The sequence below is a fragment of the Mustela lutreola genome, chromosome 15, assembly GCF_030435805.1.
Source record: "Mustela lutreola isolate mMusLut2 chromosome 15, mMusLut2.pri, whole genome shotgun sequence".
Taxonomy (NCBI): Eukaryota; Metazoa; Chordata; class Mammalia; order Carnivora; family Mustelidae; genus Mustela; species Mustela lutreola.
This window is the reverse complement of record NC_081304.1, coordinates 67,280,769-67,296,959: the sequence shown is the minus strand read 5'-3', so window position 1 is coordinate 67,296,959 and position 16,191 is coordinate 67,280,769. Positions and strand designations below refer to the sequence as shown.

General features: G+C 42.5%; 1 non-coding gene across 1 annotated transcript; it reads left to right on the top strand.

The window, feature by feature from the left end:
* Nucleotides 1-9,107: 9,107 nt before the first annotated feature.
* LOC131817150 (U6 spliceosomal RNA) lies at nt 9,108-9,214 on the top strand. The gene has a single exon (XR_009348359.1). It is a non-coding gene; the product is annotated as a U6 spliceosomal RNA (small nuclear RNA).
* The last annotated feature ends 6,977 nt before the right edge of the window (nt 9,215-16,191 follow it).

Here is a 16,191-nt window from a genome sequence, read left to right as displayed (position 1 = left end):
GGTCAACGGAGCCTTCTCTTCTCTGGGGGCGGCGTGCTGCGCCTTCCCCACATTGCTCCTGGGGAGCGCGGTGACAGACGTGTGCAACCATGCTTCTCTCTCAGGCACAGGGGATGCTAGGGCAAAGAGTATTTCGCCCCATGCGGGTATCATTCACCGTGCTGCGGAGACTTGCTCAGGCAAGCAGCAGAAGCATCCCCAAACCCAACTCAGATTTCCAAATTAATGCTCTGCTTTCCAAGGGCAGATGACAAGGCAAAGAGGCTTTCGCTGTATGCGGGTTTCACCCACCGTGAGACAGGGCTCAGGCAAGCAGCAGCCCGCAGAACATTTCTCAGCAAATGCTGTGATTTCGCAGAGGCTTTGGCTTGGAGTGAACAGCACTTCTCCGATGCTTCCTCAGCAAGGCTTCAGTCTCATCAGGGAAGAAGAGCTGCGTGAGAGCTGGTGCCTCTTGGGCCTTTTTCCCGGGCTCCATTTTCGCGTCCAGGGTTCACCCTGCCAGGTGACACAGCCACAACCCTGCAGTAGCGAGCGTAGCCTAGGATGGCACCCTATACACACTACCATCTCCCGGTGTAGGCATCGCTTGGCCTTTTCCTGTGGCGCTCAGGCCGACTCTCGGACTAGCCCAGTTCTTTCCCCACAAGAAAGGAGGGAGAGGTGACAGGATCCCTGCACACCGCCCGTGCACTGAATAGGGAGCTTTGGGGGACTGTCCCCACCCCTTCCCCTTAAACCCCGTGCCTCCTCCAAGCTTCCACATCCTGGAGGAAGACGGCGTCTGACTCCCCGTTATTTCAGGGAGCTGTTTCTGCGAGTTCAGCGAAGGCGCCTGGTGGCTAGCGCATGTCTGCCCCAGGGACAGGTGGCCAAAGAGCTGCTGTGTCCTTGGGCCCAGAGGCTCAGGACAGGCATGCTTTCTGCCCAGACTCCTTCCTAAGAGTGGAGCACGCGCCCTGCCCTACACATCCCCTCCTCTCTCCGTAGCAGCCAGACTAACGTCTCTCTGCGCAGGAAGCGGGTGACACTTTTATTGCCAACGGCCTCTGTGCCTGCCAGGGCCGGCTCTCCTGCTTCGCAACCGTTTCCAGACCAGAAGGCCAACGGCTCCTGCCTTTCTCCCTGGGCAGCGTGCTGCACCTTCCACAGACCTGCTCCTGGGGAACGCAGTGAAGGACGTGTCCCTTTCCTTAAGCCTCTTTGCACAGGTGCAAGCGCGCTTCTCTCTCAGGCAGAGGGGTGCTAGGGCAAAGAGGATTTCGCTCCATGCGGGTATCTTCCACCATGCTGTGGAGACTAGCTCAGGCATTCAGCTGCAGCATCACACACATCCGATTCTGATTTCCCAACCAATATTTTGCCTTTCCAGAGGAGATGCCCGGGCAACAGGCTTTCGCTGTATGCGGGTATCTCCCACCGCGTGACTGAGCTCAGGCAAGCAGCAGAAGACCCCGCAGTACCGACTCTGATTTCCCAGCGACTGCTATGCTTTCCCAGAGGTTTTCAGCTTGGCGGGAACTGCACTTCACTGGCTGCTCCCTCAGCGATGCTTTGGTCATTCACTCTACCACGGCAGCAAAGAAGAGTCGCGGGAGAGCTGCTGCCTCTTGGGCCATGCTTTCCCGGTCTCCAAGTTCGCGACCGGGGTTCACCTTGCTAAGCCGAACTAAGCAGACACAGTCAAAATCCTGCAGCTGCGTGCGTGGCCCTGCATGGCACTCTATGCCTATTACCATCTCCTGGGGGCGTAGTTAAGGCTTTGCCTTTTGTTCCGGCGCTCAGGCAGACTCGGGGTCTAGGCCAGAGACTTCACCGCAGGAGAGAGGAGGCGACAGGATCCCTGCACACGGCCCGTGCACTTGGATGGGGAACTGTGGGGGACAGTCTCCACTCCATCCCCGGCACAGCACCTGCCACCCACATCGCTGCCACATCTTGGTGGAAGACGGCATCTGACTGCCCGTTTCTCCATGGGGTTGTTTCTGCGAGTTGTGGGTATGGCACCTGGTGGCAAGCCCAAGTCTGTCCTTGGTACAGCTGGCCAAGGAGATGCTGTCCCCTTCGGACCAGAGGCACAGGACAGGCCTGCCTTCTGCCCAGACTCCTTCCTCAGAGTGGAGCACACGCCCCTGCCCTAGTCGTCCCCTCATGTCTCCTTAGCAGCCAGGCTTCGATCTCTCCGCACAGGGAGCGGGGGACACTTGTCTTGCTACCGTCCTGCTGTTCGTGCCACGGCAGGCTATCCTGCTTCCTGAGCGTTTCCCGACCCAAGGTCAACGGAGCCTTCTCTTCTCTGGGGGCGGCGTGCTGCGCCTTCCCCACATTGCTCCTGGGGAGCGCGGTGACAGACGTGTGCAACCATGCTTCTCTCTCAGGCACAGGGGATGCTAGGGCAAAGAGTATTTCGCCCCATGCGGGTATCATTCACCGTGCTGCGGAGACTTGCTCAGGCAAGCAGCAGAAGCATCCCCAAACCCAACTCAGATTTCCAAATTAATGCTCTGCTTTCCAAGGGCAGATGACAAGGCAAAGAGGCTTTCGCTGTATGCGGGTTTCACCCACCGTGAGACAGGGCTCAGGCAAGCAGCAGCCCGCAGAACATTTCTCAGCAAATGCTGTGATTTCGCAGAGGCTTTGGCTTGGAGTGAACAGCACTTCTCCGATGCTTCCTCAGCAAGGCTTCAGTCTCATCAGGGAAGAAGAGCTGCGTGAGAGCTGGTGCCTCTTGGGCCTTTTTCCCGGGCTCCATTTTCGCGTCCAGGGTTCACCCTGCCAGGTGACACAGCCACAACCCTGCAGTAGCGAGCGTAGCCTAGGATGGCACCCTATACACACTACCATCTCCCGGTGTAGGCATCGCTTGGCCTTTTCCTGTGGCGCTCAGGCCGACTCTCGGACTAGCCCAGTTCTTTCCCCACAAGAAAGGAGGGAGAGGTGACAGGATCCCTGCACACCGCCCGTGCACTGAATAGGGAGCTTTGGGGGACTGTCCCCACCCCTTCCCCTTAAACCCCGTGCCTCCTCCAAGCTTCCACATCCTGGAGGAAGACGGCGTCTGACTCCCCGTTATTTCAGGGAGCTGTTTCTGCGAGTTCAGCGAAGGCGCCTGGTGGCTAGCGCATGTCTGCCCCAGGGACAGGTGGCCAAAGAGCTGCTGTGTCCTTGGGCCCAGAGGCTCAGGACAGGCATGCTTTCTGCCCAGACTCCTTCCTAAGAGTGGAGCACGCGCCCTGCCCTACACATCCCCTCCTCTCTCCGTAGCAGCCAGACTAACGTCTCTCTGCGCAGGAAGCGGGTGACACTTTTATTGCCAACGGCCTCTGTGCCTGCCAGGGCCGGCTCTCCTGCTTCGCAACCGTTTCCAGACCAGAAGGCCAACGGCTCCTGCCTTTCTCCCTGGGCAGCGTGCTGCACCTTCCACAGACCTGCTCCTGGGGAACGCAGTGAAGGACGTGTCCCTTTCCTTAAGCCTCTTTGCACAGGTGCAAGCGCGCTTCTCTCTCAGGCAGAGGGGTGCTAGGGCAAAGAGGATTTCGCTCCATGCGGGTATCTTCCACCATGCTGTGGAGACTAGCTCAGGCATTCAGCTGCAGCATCACACACATCCGATTCTGATTTCCCAACCAATATTTTGCCTTTCCAGAGGAGATGCCCGGGCAACAGGCTTTCGCTGTATGCGGGTATCTCCCACCGCGTGACTGAGCTCAGGCAAGCAGCAGAAGACCCCGCAGTACCGACTCTGATTTCCCAGCGACTGCTATGCTTTCCCAGAGGTTTTCAGCTTGGCGGGAACTGCACTTCACTGGCTGCTCCCTCAGCGATGCTTTGGTCATTCACTCTACCACGGCAGCAAAGAAGAGTCGCGGGAGAGCTGCTGCCTCTTGGGCCATGCTTTCCCGGTCTCCAAGTTCGCGACCGGGGTTCACCTTGCTAAGCCGAACTAAGCAGACACAGTCAAAATCCTGCAGCTGCGTGCGTGGCCCTGCATGGCACTCTATGCCTATTACCATCTCCTGGGGGCGTAGTTAAGGCTTTGCCTTTTGTTCCGGCGCTCAGGCAGACTCGGGGTCTAGGCCAGAGACTTCACCGCAGGAGAGAGGAGGCGACAGGATCCCTGCACACGGCCCGTGCACTTGGATGGGGAACTGTGGGGGACAGTCTCCACTCCATCCCCGGCACAGCACCTGCCACCCACCCACATCGCTGCCACATCTTGGTGGAAGACGGCATCTGACTGCCCGTTTCTCCATGGGGTTGTTTCTGCGAGTTGTGGGTATGGCACCTGGTGGCAAGCCCAAGTCTGTCCTTGGTACAGCTGGCCAAGGAGATGCTGTCCCCTTCGGACCAGAGGCACAGGACAGGCCTGCCTTCTGCCCAGACTCCTTCCTCAGAGTGGAGCACACGCCCCTGCCCTAGTCGTCCCCTCATGTCTCCTTAGCAGCCAGGCTTCGATCTCTCCGCACAGGGAGCGGGGGACACTTGTCTTGCTACCGTCCTGCTGTTCGTGCCACGGCAGGCTATCCTGCTTCCTGAGCGTTTCCCGACCCAAGGTCAACGGAGCCTTCTCTTCTCTGGGGGCGGCGTGCTGCGCCTTCCCCACATTGCTCCTGGGGAGCGCGGTGACAGACGTGTGCAACCATGCTTCTCTCTCAGGCACAGGGGATGCTAGGGCAAAGAGTATTTCGCCCCATGCGGGTATCATTCACCGTGCTGCGGAGACTTGCTCAGGCAAGCAGCAGAAGCATCCCCAAACCCAACTCAGATTTCCAAATTAATGCTCTGCTTTCCAAGGGCAGATGACAAGGCAAAGAGGCTTTCGCTGTATGCGGGTTTCACCCACCGTGAGACAGGGCTCAGGCAAGCAGCAGCCCGCAGAACATTTCTCAGCAAATGCTGTGATTTCGCAGAGGCTTTGGCTTGGAGCGAACAGCACTTCTCTGCTGTTTCCTCAGCAAGGTTTCTGTCGCTTCAGGGAAGTAGAGCTTCGGGAGAGCTGGTGCTTCTTGGGCCTTGCTTTCACGGGTGCCATGTTCGCCTCTACTTGGGCCCAGAGGCTCAGGAAAGGCATGCTTTCTGCCCGGACTCCTTCCTAAGAGCGGAGCACACGCCCTGTCCACCTCATCCCCTCCTGTCTAAAAAAGTTTTCAAATTTATTTCTAGAAAGATAGATAGATAGGTAGGTAGATGATAGTTAGACAGATATCCCAGAAGCTGCAATGCTAGGCTAAGACCAGGCTTTAAAGGGCTTTTCTATGCTCTACTAAATACTTTAAACCATTCATTATATCATAGCTCAGTGTTCAAATCTCCATTTGTTTCCTCAGTTTCCTAATATATATCTTAAGGTGACCTGATCCAGACTTTTGATCACCTTTGTCTAAATATTTCTATTTTAACAAAGTCCTTTTGAAAACTCAGAGACTATATCTTAGAAAAATACTCTGTTATCTCACCAGAGTGGAAAATATACCCATTAACTAATGATATCCATGTCTACATTAGATCCATGACATTTTTAATTCTTGGGAGCTTTTGGCTAAATGAATTTTTTAAGCTTCCTTTAAATGAAGCTTTAAGCCATCGCCACATGAATAAAATTAAAGAACTAAATGAAAACAAGCCAAGTATTTACAGAGTAATAGAATGTGCAGTGGAAAGAGTACAATTCTGAAATCATAAAGCCTAAATTAGTGTGATGCATCTTTATCAGCCATGTAATCATAAACCAGTTATCTAAATGTGTTAGCCTCAGTTTTTTCACCCATGAAATGGTGATGATAAAACTTATTATGCAGAGTTGTTGTGTGGATGTAATGAAGCATGGAGCATGAGAGTCTCTTATTCCATGCTAAAATGATAGCTATTTTTATACTTATAATAATTCTAATAATAGTAATTAAATTGTTCAAAATGATAATATTCATTTATATTGAGGCATTGTATTGACTATTCATAGACACATTTACCAAAATAAATTTCATTTTACTTTACCCCCTCTGAGGATATATATTCCTTAATTCAATACGAATCTCATTATGAATAATAATTATCATAATAAATATGCTGATTTTTCTTCTATTTATTTTTAGGGAAGTGTCCTTTACTGTTGAACATAAAGAAACTTAAGCAAGTCTGTCTTATTCAAAATTTGCATGCTGCTTTCTTATGAAAATAGATTATAGAGTTGTATGAAATAAATTCATGCAGTTAAGACATTTATGTTTGGAAAACTGGGTGGCCAGTTTAGTATTTCAAAAGAAGATTTTAAATTTAAACCTTAAAACTGAGCTCTTTCAGCCTTATTTATAGACCATCCTTCATGCTTCATAAGTATTCCTTCATTGTAAACTAACTAATAGTGTTTGTCACAGTGTATATAACTAAAATGGATTTTGTATTTCATTATTTCAGAGTTAGTTGCAGTTTCTACTTCCTTAATTCCTTTTTTGAAAAATAGATTAATTCTACAAAAAGATTTTTCCAGCTTTATTGAAAAATAATTGACATATTATAATTTGTAAATTTAAGAAATGATTTCTTATAACACTGCAAACTTTTAACATTGTGTAAATTTTGTACAATTTGATAAATTGGCATACATCTGTATTGCAATATAATCTACATAAAAATGTTAATACATCTACTATCTCATATAGTTTCCACTGTTTTTTATGCATGTATTGTAAGGAATTTTAAGATCCACTCTCTTAGGAACTTTAATGTATATAGTACAGTAGAGATGAACTTCAGAGGTCTTGTGGGTTTTGTTCCAGACCGCCTCAATAAAGCGATTATCTCAATAAACTAAGTCAAATCATTATTATTATTTTTTTTTGGTTTTCCAGTGCAAATAAAAAATTATGTTTCCCAGTGCATATAAAAAATAAACACTATACTGTACTGTTCAAAAGCATTATGTCTTTAAGGAAAAACAATGTATATACCTTAAGTAAACTAGTTCTGAGATATCAGTGGGTCATAATTACTGATCACAGATCACCATAACAAATACAATAATATTGAAAAAACTTGAAATATTGCAAGAATTACCAACATGTGACAGAGAGACACAAAATGAACAAATGTTGTTAGAAAAATGGTGGCAGCAGACCTATTTTATACAAAATTGCTATAAACTTTCAACTTGTAAGAATGTGATATATGCAAAGTTTAATAAAGGGAAGCACAATAAAAAAGTATGTATATATTATTAACTATGATCATCATGCTGTATATTAGATCCGGAGAACTTTTTCATATTATAGTTGCAAGTTTGTACACTTTGAACACCTTATTCCACCCCAGGTTCACCTCTTGTCAACTCAACTCTAAGTTTTCATTAGTTTGCTTTTCCTTCAGATTCTGTATGTAAGGGATATCATAATACATAAATTAAAATTAAAAAAAAATATATAAAATCTTTGAAATATTTCAATTAGTATAATACCTTAAAGATCCATCAATTGTGTTGTAAATGGCAGTATTTCTTAATTTTTCATGGTTAAGTAGTATTCCATAGTATATATTTACCATACTTTTTTATTCATTCATCCATTAATGGATACTGAAGTTATTTCCATCTCTTGCTTAGAGTTAATAATTTTATAATGAACATAAGAGTGCAGATATGTCTTCGAATAGTGACTTCGTTTCCCACCTAGAGGTGGGATTACTGAATCATATGGTAATTTTACTTTTAATAATATGATAGTCTCCATACTGTTTTCCATACAAATTTATATCCCTATCATAGTGCATAAGTTCCGCATTTTACCCAATATTTACCAAAATTTGTTAGTTTTAATTTTTTGGTAGTATATATTCTAATAGGTAGTAATATCTTGCTGTGTTTTTCAGAGGTAAACAACAACAACAACATAATGACTTTGCCCTGAGTTTTTACGTTGAGCACTTTTAAACGCTCCTGTTGGTCATTTATATAACTTTTTTGAAAAAAAAGTCTATTGAGATACTTTTGCTATTTTTTAATTATATATTATTTTCTCTTTGTATCTGTTGGTTATTAACCTCTTTTCAGATATAAGATTTGTAAGTATTTTTTTTCCATTCTGTGGATTGTGTTTTCATTCTTTCTCTCTCTTTTGTTTTTTTGGCAATGCAGAAACTTTAGTTTAATGTAATACCATTTATTTATTTTTGCTTCTTTTGCTTGTGTTTTTGGTCTGGTATCCAAAAAACTATTGGCAAGACCAATGTCAAGGAGAATTTTTCCTATGTTTTCCTTTAGGAAATTTAGTTTCATGCATCACATTTAAGTCTTTAATCTATTTCAAGTTAAGATTTATGAGTAATATAAGGTTCCAGTTTCATGCTGGTTTATGTGACTATTCAGTTTTAAATATCATTTATTGAACAGACTATCTTCACCCATTATATATGTTGGCCCCTGTCAAATATTAGGTGACTGTATGAAAGGATTTATTTCTGGACTCTCGATTCTGTTCTACTTGTTTATGGGTCTGTTTTTATGCCAGTATACTTTATTGTTTTGAGCATGAGGGCTTTGTAGTATAGTTTCAAATCAAGAGTGTAATTTCGCTTCTTCCTTCTTTCTCAGAACTGCTTTAATTATTTGTTGTCTTTTATGGTCTCATATAAATTTTAGGATTCTTTACTTCTGTAAAAACACAATATTGGATTTTTTAAAAGATTATTTAATTATTTATTTCACTGAGAGAGATGACAAGCAGGCAGAGAGGCAGGCAGAGAGAGAAGAGGTAGCAGCTTCCTGCTGAGCAGAGAGCCTGATGCAGGGCTCGATCCCAGGACCCTGGGATCATGACCTGAGCCGAAGGCAGTAGCTTAACCCTCTGAGCCAACCAGGCGCCCCTAACATTGGATTTTTGATACGAATTGAATTTACACAATGTTAATTCTTACCATTCATAAATATGAGCTATCTTTCCATTTGTGTCTCCTTCAATTTCTTTATCAATGTCATAGTTTATGGGGTACAGATCTTTCATCTTCTTAGTTAAATCTTTTCCTAAGTATTTTATTAGTTTTGATGCTAGTGTGAATTAGATTGTTCTCTTTATTTTTTCAGACAGTTCATCATTAGAGTGTTAAAATGCTCCTGTCTTGTGCTTACTTTGGCAGCACATATACTAAAATTGGAATGATGCAGAGAAGATTAGCTTGATCACTGAACAAGGATGACAAGAAAAACTGGGAAGCATTCCATATTTTAAAAAAAAACCAAAACAAAATAAAATTCTTGTGTTTTATATATTGATCTTGTATTTGGCAGCTTTACAAAATTTGTTAATTCAAAATTTTTTGTGAATTTTTTAGGATTCTTTTACATGTAAGTTCATGTTATCCAAAAAGAGAAAATTTTACTTCTTCCTTTTTTTTTTTTTTTTAGTCTTTTATTTCTTTGTGTTCCTTTTTTCTCTGGCTAGGACATCCAGTACTATGTCAAATGAGAGTAGTGAAAGTGGACACATTTGTCTTTTTTCTGATCTTTAAGGGGAAAACTTTCAAACTTTTTTGATTGAATATGAGATTTGCAATATGTGTTTTTTCTTTAATGGATTTTTTAAATTATTTTTTTAAATTTTTTATAAACATATAATGTGTAATTATCCCTAGGAGTACAGGTCTGTGAATCACCAGGTTTACACATTTCACAGCACTCACCATCACTCACCATAGCACCTGCCCTCCCCAATGTCCATACCCCCACCATCCTCTCCCAACACACCTCCCCCCAGCAACCCTCAGTCTGTTTTGTGAGATTCAGTCTTTTATGCTTTGTCTCCCTCCCAATCCCATCTTCTTTTATTTTTCTTTTCGTACGCCCGAAACCGCCTATGATGCATCTCCACTTCATCATATCAGGGAGATCATATGATAGTTGTCTTTCTGAGATTGATTTATTTCGCCAAGCATAATACCCTCTAGTTCCATCCACGTCATCACAAATAGCAGGATTTCATTTCTTTTGATGGCTGCATAGTATCCCATTGTACATATATACCACATCTTTTTATTGATTCATCTGTTGAAGGACATTTAGGTTCCTTCCATAGTTTAACTATTGTGGACATTGCTGCTATAAACATTTGGGTGCATGTGCCCCTTCAGAATGCCACGTTTGTATCTTTAGGGTATATACCCAGTACTACAATCACTGGGTCATAGGCTAGTTCTATTTTCAGCTTTTTGAGGCACCTCCACGCTGTTTTCCAGAGTGGTTTCACCAGCTTGCATTCCCACGTACAGTGTAGGAGGGTTGCCCTTTCTCCACATCCTCGCCAGCATCTGTCATTGACTGACTTGTTCATTTTAGCCATTCTGAAAGGTGTGAGGTGGTATCTCATTCTGGTTTTGATTTGTATTTCCCTGATGCCGAGTGATGTGGAGCATTTTTTCATGTGTCTGTTGGCCATTTGGATGAATTCTTTGCAGAAATGTCTGTTCATGTCCTCTGCCCATTTCTTCATTGGATTATTTGTTCTTAGGGTGTTGAGTTTGATAAGCTCTTTATAGATTTTGGATAGATACTGGCCCTTTATCTGGTATGTCATTTGCAAATATCTTCTCCCAGATAACTTCTGACAGTCATCTTTTGGCTTTGTTAACTGTTTCCTTTGCTGTGCAAAAGCTTTTTGATCTGATGAAATCCCAATAGTTCAGTCTTGCCCTTGCTTCCCTTGCCTTTGGTGATGTTCCTAGGCAGAAGTTGCTACTGCTGAGGTCAAAGAGGTTGCTACCTGTTCTCTCCTCAAGGATTTTGATGGATTCCTTTCTCACATTATGCTTCTTCATCCATTTCCAGTCTATTTTCATGTATGGTGTAAGGAAAAGGTCCAACTTCATGTTTATGCATGTGGCTGTTCAATTTTCCCAACACCATTTGTTGAAGAGGCTGTCTCTTTTCCATAGGACATTCCTTCCTGCTTTGTTGAAGACTAGTTGACCATAGAGTTGAGGGTGTATTTCTGGGCTCTCTATTCTGTTCCATTGATCTATGTCTGTTTTGGGGACAGTTCCCTACTATCTTGATGATGACAACTTTGTAATAGAGCTTGAAGTCTGGAATTGTGATGCCAACAACTTTGGCTTTCTTTTTCAATATTCCTCGGGCTATTCGAGATATTTTCTGGTTCCATATATATTTTAGGATGATTTGTCCCATTTCTTTGAAAAAAACGGATGGGATTTTTGATAGGGATTGCATTAAATGTGTAGATTGCTTTAGGTAGCATAGACATTTTCACAATATTTGTTCTTCCAATACAGGAGCATGGAACATTTTTCCATTTCTTTGTGTCTTCTTCAATTTCTTTCATGAGTACTTTAGAGTTTTCTGAGTATAGATTCTTTTTCTCTTTGATTAGGTTTATTCCTAGGTATCTTAGGGTTTTGAGTGCTATTGTAAATGGGATTCACTCCTTAATTTCTATTTCTTCAGTCTTGTTGGTATAAAAAAATGCAACCAATTTCTGTTCATTGATTTATATCCTGACACTTTACAGAATTCCTATGCAATTTATAGCAGATTTGGAGTGAAGTCCTTTAAGCTTTCCACATACAGTGTCATATCGTCTGCAAACAGGGATAGTTTGACTTCTCTTTTGCCAATTTGGCAAAGTTTGGATGCCTTTAATTTCTTTTTGTTGTCTGATTGCTGAGGCTAGGACTTCTAGTACGATGTTGAATAGCAGTGGTGATAACGGACATCCCTGCCGTGTTCCTGACCTCAGCGGAAAAGTATTCAGTTTTTCTCCATTGAGAATGATATTTGCAGTGGGGTTTTCATAGATGGCTTTGATAATATTGATAATATGTGCCCTCTATCCCTACACTTTGAAGAGTTTTAATCAGGAAGGGACACTGCACATTGCCAAATGCTTTTTCAGCATCTATGGAGAGTATCATATGGTTCTTGTTCTTTCTTTTATTGATGTGTTGTATCACATTGATTGATTTGCAGATGTTAAACCAACCTTGTAGCCCTGGAATAAATCCCACTTGGTCGTGGTGAATAATCCTTTTAATGTACTGTTGAATCTTATTGGCTAGTATTTTGGTGAGAATTTTTGCATCCGTGTTCATCAAGGATATTGGTCTGTAGTTCTCTTTTTTGATGGGATCCTTGTCTGGTTTTGGGATGAAGGTGATGCTGGCCTCAGAAAAAAAAGAGTTTGGAAGTTTTCCTTCCATTTCTCTTTTTTTGGAACAGTATCAGGAGAATAGGAATGAATTCTTCTTTAAATGTTTGGTAGGATTCCCCTGGGAAGCCATATGGCCCGGGGCTTTTGTTTGTTTGGAGATTTTTGATGACTGTTTCAATCTCCATACTGGTTATGGGTCTGTTCAGGTTTTCTATTTCTTCCTGGTTCAGTTGTGGTAGTTTATATGTCTCTAGGAATGTATCCATTTCTTCCCGATTGTTGAATTTGTTGGCGTAGAGTTGCTCATAGCATGTTCTTATAATTGTTTGTATTTCTTTGCTGTTGGTTGTGATCTCTCCTCTTTCATTCATGATTTTATTTATTTGGGTCCTTTCTCTTTCTTTATCAATCTTATTAATTCTTTCAAAGAACCAGCTCCTAGTTTCGTTGATTTGTTCTATTGTTTTTTTGTTTTGCTTTGTTTGTGTGCTTTTTTGTTCGTTTTTATTTCATTGATTTATGCTCTGATTTATTATTCCTCTTCTCCTGCTGGGTTTAGGCTTTCTTTGTTGTTCTTTCTCTGACCCCTTTAGGTGTAGGGTTATGTTTTGTATTTGAGATCTTTCTTGTTTCTTGAGAAAGGCTCGTACAGCTTTATATTTTCCTCTCAGAACTGCCTTTGCTGTATCCCACAGATTTTGAACACTTTTGTTTTCATTATCATTTCTTTCCATGATTTTTTTCAATTCTTCTTTAATTTCCTGGTTGACCAATTCATTTTTTAGAAGGATGCTGTTTAGTCTCCATGTATTTGTGTTCTTTCCAAATTTCCTCTTGTGATTTAGTTCTAGTTTCAGAGCATTGTGGTCTGAGAATATGCAGGGGATGATCCCAATCTTTTGATAATGGTTGAGATCTGATTTATGACCCAGGATGTGGTCTATTCTGGAGAATGTTCCATGTGCACTAGAGAAGAATGTGTATTCTGTTATTTTGGGATGGAATGTGTTGAATATACCTGTGATGTCCATCTTGTCCAGTGTGTCATTTAAGGCCTTTTTCCTTGTGGATCTGTTGCTTGGATGATCTGTCCATTTCAATGAGGGGAGTGTTAAATTCCCCTACTATTATTTTATTGTTGTCGATGTGTTTCTTTGATTTTGTTATTAATTGGTTTATATAGTTGGCTGCTCCCATGTTAAGGACATAGATATTTAAAATTGTTAGGTCTTCTTGTTGGACAGACCCTTTGAGTATGATATAGCGTCCTTCCTCATCTCTTATTATAGTCTTTGGCTTAAAATCTAATTGATCTGATATAAGGATTGCCACCCCAGCTTTCTTCTGATGTCCATTAGCATGGTAAATTGTTTTCCACCCCCTCTCTTTAAATCTGGGGGTGTCTTCGGATCTATGATGAGTTTCTTGGGCAGCATATTGACGGGTTTTGCTTTTTATCCATTATGATACCCTGTGTCTTTAGATTGGTGCATTTAGGCCATTTACATTCAGGGTAACTATTGAGAGATATGAATTTAGTGGCATTGTATTGCCTATAATGTGACTGTTACTGTATATTGTTTCTGTTCCTTTCTGATCTACTACTTCTAGGCTTTCTCTTTGCTTAGAGGACTCCTTTCAATATTTCCTGGAGAGTTGGTTTGGTGTTTGCAAATTCTTTCAGCTTTTGTTTGTCCTGGTAGCTTTTTAATCTCTCCTTCTATTTTCAATGATAGCCTAGCTGGATATAGTATTCTTGGCTGCATGTTTTTCTCCCTTAACACTCTGAATATATCATGCCAGTTCTTTCTGGCCTGCCAGGTCTCTGTGGATAAGTCTGCTGCCAGTCAAATGTTTTTACTGTTGTACAATACAGACTTCTTTTCCCAGGCTGCTTTCAGGATTTTCTCTTTGTTGTTAACAGTTGTAAATTTTACTATCAGGTTGTGGGGTGTGGACCTATTTTTATTGATTTTGAGGGTCATTCTTTGCATCTCCTGGATTTTGATGTTTGTTCCCTTTGCCATATTAGGGAAATTCTCTACAAAAATTCTCTCCAATATACCTTCTGCTCCCCTCTCTCTTTCTTCTTCTGGGATCCCAATTATTCTAATGCTGTGTCGTCTTATAGTTTCACTTATCTCTCAAATTCTCTCCTCATGGCCCAGTATTTGTTTGTCTCTCTTTTGCTCAGCTTCTTTATTCTCCATAATTTGGTCTTCTATATCACTAATTCTTTTGCCTCATTTATCCTAGCAGTAAGAACTTCCATTTTTTATTGCACCTCATTAATAGCTCTTTTGATTTCAACTTGGTTAGATTTTAGTTCTTTTATTTCTCCAGAAAGGGCTTTTATCTCTCTGGAGAGGGTTTCTCTAATATCTTCCATGCCTTTTTCGAGCCCAGCTAGAACCTTGAGAGTTGTCATTCTGAACTCTAGTTCTGTCATATTACCAATGTCTGTTTTGATTAGGTCCCTTGCTTTTGGTTCTGCCTCTTGTTCTTCTTCTTGTGGTGAGTTTTTCCACCTTGTCATTTTGAGCAGATAAGAATATACAAAGGAGCAATAAAATGCTAAAAGGGTGGTTAAGACCCCAGGAAAATGTGCTTTAACCAAATCAGAAGAGACCCCTAGTTGTGGGAGAATGAAAGGGGATAAAAAAGAAGTTCAAGGGGAAAATGGGTTTAAAAAAAAACAAGGAAAAAATATTAAAAAAGAAAAAATATATATATACTAGACTTGTGACTAGAACAGGGTCACTCACTTAATTTGGGGAGTATTTTGGTCTCTTAGAAGAAACTACCTCCCAAGATTTTAAAGGATGAAAAACATAAAAGGGTAGGCACAATGAAGGGATGGAATAAACCTATAAAAATGAGGAAAAAAGGGACGCCTGGGTGGCTCAGTTGGTTCAGCAGCTACCTTCGGCTCAGGTCATGATCTCAGCATCCTGGGATCGAGTCCCACATCGGGCTCCTTGCTCGGCAGGGCGCCTGCTTCTCCCTCTGCCTCTGCCTGCCATTCTGTCTGCCTGTGCTCACTCTCTCCCACCCTCTCTCTGATAAATAAATAAAATCTTTAAAAAAATGAGAAATAAATTTAATTTCTAAAAATAAGTTGATAAAGCAAGTTGGTTGGGACAGTAAAGAAAAATAAACTGGAGAGAATCTGCTCAGTCTGGACACTAGAACTATCTTGGAGATAGATTTAGGGTATATTTTGTTCTATTAGGAGAAGTTATACCCCAAATTTTTTAAAAGAAAAAACCCTATGTGTAAAAAAATATATAGTTAGGTAAAATGGAGGATAAAATATGACTATAATAATGAAGGTTCAAAATAGATGATTATTTTTTGTAAGGTATTTTAAAAATAAACTAGTTAAAAATCATTAAAAGAGGAAAGGGTAAAAGTTAAAAAAATTAGCAGAAGAAAAAAGAAAAAAAGATATAACTGCAAGACTAATGAATCATTGGGAGAAAGCCACGAATTCCTTGTTTTGCTTTCTCCTCCTCTGGAATTCCACTGTTCTCCTTACTAAGTGAAGTTGATCTTGGCTGGGTTTCTTGTTGGTCTTCTGGCAAGGGGCCTGTTGTATTGATTCTCAAGTGTCTTTGCCCGAGATGGATTTGTTCTGCCCTTACCTGGGGTAAGGCTAAGTAATCCGAGAGCTTTTGTTCCCTGAAGGCTTTCCGTAGAGTTCTGGGTGATGGAATGATAATGGCGGTCTCACAATCCTGCCCAGAGGAGTGGAGAGCTCAAGGCCCCGCTCCTCAGTGCACCCTTAGAGAAAAGTGCTTAATCACTCCCATCTTCACAGCCTCTGGCCATGCTTGAAGAAAAGCGCTCTGTCACTCGTACTTGGAGAAAAGTCCTTGGTCATTCTCATCTCCCTGGCCTCTGGCCATGCTTGGAGAAAAGAGCTCAATTACTCCCGTCTCCCTGGCCCTTGGCCGTGCTCCAAGCTCATCCTGCCTATGCCTGCTTCAAAGTAACCCTGGGTTGAGAGCTCACTCCTCAGCTTTGTCTCTGTAGCCGGCTTCCC